A 4,488-nucleotide genomic window follows, 5' to 3' on the forward strand; every position below is an offset into this window, starting at 1 on the left:
TATTGCGTGCTCTGCCGGCTGCCTGTTGCTTCCCGAGAGAGAAAAGTTTCCTTCCGTGGAGAATTTGACAGCGGCTGATAGATGCCGGCTCAGTGTGTCGTTCCTGACAACAACACGCCTCCTGTGATCCTGTAGTGGCTGGCTGCCGGGGACGTGGAAGAGGACTGACGCGCTTGCTCCATGGATAGGCACCTGGGTGATGTAATCCAGGCGAAAAGAGAGGACTGGGTAGGGAAGTTGGGAGTCCTGATCCTCTCAGTGAGAAATCCGTAGATTAAGCAGGGGGTGGGAGCTAGGGTTGCCAATCCCCAGTTGTGGGCAGGGGATCCCCTGGTTTGGAGCACCTTCCCCCGCTTCAGGGGTGTCAGAAAGTGTGTGTGTGTGGGGGAATGGCCACTGGGCGCTCTATTATACTCTATGGAGACTGGTCCCCATAGGGTATAATGGAGAATCGATCTGTGGGTATCGGGGGCTTGGGGAAGGGGCCTGTTTTTTGAGGTAGAGGTACCAAATTTTCAGCATAGCATCTGGTAAAGGTAAAGGTTTCCCTTGCTCGAAAGCCAGTCGAGTCCGACTCTAGGGTTACGGTGCTCATCTCCGTTTCAAAGCCGAAGAGCCAGCGCTGTCCGAAGACGTTTCCGTGGTCACGTGGCCGGCATGACTAAAAGCCAAGGCGCACGGAACGCTGTTCCCTTCCCACCGAAGTGGTACCTATTTATCTACTTGCAATGTCTTGCTTTCGAACTGCTAGGTTGGCAGGAGCTGGAACTAGAGACGGGAGCTCACTCCGTCACGCAGCACCCGTGTCTCAAACTGCTGAACGATCGACCTTCCACAGTTTGCAGTTCAGCGTCTTAACCACTTGAGCCACCCCAGCACCTCCTCTGGTACCTCTTCTCCAACAACCCAAATTTCAAAAAGATTGAGCCAGGGGGTCCAATTCTATGAGCCCCCTCCCCCAAAAGGTGCCCCCCATCCTCCATTATTCCCAATGGAGGGAAAGCATTTTAAAGGAATGTGGTCCCTTTAAATGTGATGGCCAGAACTCCCTTCCGGCTTGTCGGCCTCACCTGGGAAACCTTGCGACATCACAAAAGCGATGTCACATCCTGGCTCCACCCAAAAGTCCCCAGATATTTCCTGAGTTGGACACGGCAACCCCTAGTGGTAGCGGCTACTTGAGAGTAAAAGGAAAGCCCCTCCAGGGAACGGGGAACCTCTAGGAGGGCAGGGCGGAACAGGGCCTGCAGGCCAGAGAAAGCACGTTCTGCTACACCCGCGACTTCAGTGGCTACAGATATCTCTCTGGCTCAATACCAGGTGTATTCTTTTTTTAGGTAAAAGGTAAAGGTTTCCCTTGCTCGAAAGCCGGTCAACTCCGACTCTAGGGATGCGGTGCTCATCTCCGTTTCCAAGCCGAAGAGCCAGCGCTGTCCAAAGACGTTTCCGTGGTCATGTGGCCAGCATAACTAGACACCGAGGTGCACAGGACGCTGTTACCTTTGCCTAAATGCTAGCAGCCCAGAGCACACGAGGGAAATTCTACTCCTGTACAAAATCTGCCCCAGAGTCTCTGTTTAGATCACCAACACAGGTGGGTGCAGAACTGGTACCCACATAAGTAGGGTCTTTTAAGTGGGTCACCCCGACACTGTCGCCTGCTGGAAGCCCTTCTTTCTCCGTCTTCCGCCTCACTTCAGAGACAGAAGAAAAGCTTTTCTGATCTGTCAAGCTTTTGCCGGTGGAGTTTTGAGTTAAAGAAATCCAGAGAGTCTTTTGCAGCTTCTGTGATTTGTTTTGTAGGAGTCCAATGTTGCTCAAACAGATGTCGCTATTTTGGTTTGAACTTGCTAACCGGTTTTGGAAACGTTTAGGGTTGAGATTCAGGAGAAAGTTTCATTTTAAAAAAACGAACAAAACGTGTGGGAATAAGAGGCTCTTATTTCCATAGCATTCTCTCACTCTGGGCGTAACGGACTTCTAGGGATTCTGGGTACTTTTAAAATTAGGTTTCTATTTTGTTCTGCCACCTAAGAGCTCGAGGTGGTATTCACAATCCCTTTCCTTTTACCTGAAGAACCAACCCTGTAAGGTAGGCCCAAGCCTGTCCAGTGAGTTTCATGGGCAGGTATTTGAGCCTGGATTTTCCCGAGAGAGGTGGCTCAAGTGGTTAAGACGCTGAACTGCAGGCTGTGGAAGGTCAAACCAACCCTGTAAGGTAGGCCCCAAGCCTGTCCAGTGAGTTTCATGGGCGGGTATTTGAGCCTGGATTTTCCCATTCTCTACTACACCATGAACGTATGCCAAGATTGTACTTCCTTATGATTCTCCACTATGTGGCCGCTGAAGTCTTAGTAGCTTAAGGGATGACTGAGGAAAGTTTCCAGTGGTTCAGAAGTTCCCATGAAACACCTCAGGAGCAGTGTTCCCCCTAAGCTGAGTTAGTGTGAGCTAGCTCACACCATGAAGGTATGCCAAGATTGTACTGCCTTATGATTCTCCACTATGTGGCCGCTGAAGTCTTAGTAGCTTAAGGGATAACTGAGGAAAATTTCCAGTGGTTCAGAAGTTCCCATGAAACACCTCAGGAGCATCTTGCCCCCGTCTGAGATCAGCAAAAATGAAAATTATGCAGAACAGGAATGAAAAACTCTGAATAAATTATGCAAAATAGTAAAGACACATTTTTCCCCTTAATTCATAATAATTCAGAAAGGCCAACATTAATTAAAAAAAAAATAGAGTGGACTCATGTGTTCGAAGCTGCCTTATACTGAATCAGACCCTCGGTCCGTCAAGGTCAGTAATGTCTACTCAGACTGGCAGTGGCTCTTCAGGGTCTCAGGAAGAATCTTACATCACCTACTGCACCGTTCTTCTAACTGGAAATGCCAAGTTTTGAACTGGGGGCCTTCTGCATGCCAACAAGATGCTTTACCGCTGAGCCACGGGCCCTTCCCCATATTTCTTTTTTGCCTTGCCAATTTCTCCAGCTTATGCTAGCAAAGTCCAGTCCACTTACCAGTGACTCTGCAAGATATATTTCTACAGTTCTTCTATACACATGCGACTTGACTCACTTGCCAGAGATACCTGAAGCCAGTGGCTTGGCAAATATTTTTTACTACCTCAGATTCGGCTCCTTTCACTCTCAACACGTCATGGCTCTGACGGCTTCTGTGGAATAATAATTGGCACGAGGCCTGATATATGAAGCAAACCGCTCGGGGTGGGGGGAGAGGGGCCTGCTAACGTTGACTCTCCATTCCCTTGCAGTTCCTTGAAAGGAACCTGCAGGGCAGAGACGGCTCACGACAGGCATTCGATAAGCCCCGAAAAAGGAAAACAAGTGTTTTTCTTTAATTCCTCCCCCCTCCCTCCGTTGTTGTCATCGTCATTTGTTCCAAAAACACACACACACACACGTGCTAAGACTCATTAGAATTCACCCCAAAACAAAAGCCATTTCCATACACCCCTCCCTTCTCCTGACAGAAACACTTGTCTAATTAATGGCGCCTGGCAGCGTCCTCCGTTCAATAGCACATTAGCGTTCATAATTGTTCCTTTAGAGCCGGACGGGCTCGGCGTTCCAAGCCATTTGGCAGGAGCCGCGACGGCGGCGGTAATGAGAAACGACTCCGCGCCTCTCCTCCGGAATACTAAGAGAGGTCCCTAAACAGATACAGAGAACGGGGCAGGGCGGGAGCGAGAAAGATCCGTTTGCCCTCATCGCCCCCGTCTTCACGACCTGCGGCCCTCAATAGGCCCTCCATCGTGGACACATTCCCCCGTGCCACCGCTGTCCCCGTGCAAAGCAAACAAGAGCTGATGGATGAGGTAGGACAGAGGCACTGGCTGGATGAGACCGCGTATTTTCAATAAATGTGAGCCGAGGAGAACTTCCCGAGCCGCCCACCCAGGTGGGCTCGTCGAGAACAATCCCAAGAGAAGTGGGCAGGATGTGGGGACTGAGAACATGGCCGCCCTGCCGTGGGGAGACTGAGAACATGGCCAACCCACCGCAGGAGGAATGAGAACATGGCCGCCCCGCCGTCTGTCTCAATGGGGTCCTCTGTCTGAGGGGATGAAGAAACCCTCAGGGTATCCGCCACCGAGCAATAACATCGCTGAACCCTTAAACATGTTCCACGACAATAAAAAGGCTTTCATGTGGACTCTTCGGCCGCATCAATATTCCTGTCTCCCTCGGCCTCCTTCTTCCCCACCGTTGGCAGCAACAGTCAAGGGGATGTTTTCTTATGTCTTAAAAGGCTGCCTTTGCCTGCTGTGTGTGTGTGGCCCAGGGCTCCCGATGTGGCAGGGCTTAGTGGCGATATTTCATCTAGGCCTCGGTTACCGTGGTAACCAACCATTAGGGGTGTGCAATTTTTAATCAGCATTTTTCCCCCGGTTCGGGTCTATTGGACCCAAAACATTTTCAGGAAAATCCCAGATCCCAAGACCGGCATGGTATTCGGATCCGGG

The sequence above is a fragment of the Gekko japonicus genome, unplaced genomic scaffold (genome assembly GCF_001447785.1).
Source record: "Gekko japonicus isolate JY-2015 unplaced genomic scaffold, Gekko_japonicus_V1.1 scaffold2945, whole genome shotgun sequence".
NCBI lineage: Eukaryota > Metazoa > Chordata > Lepidosauria > Squamata > Gekkonidae > Gekko > Gekko japonicus.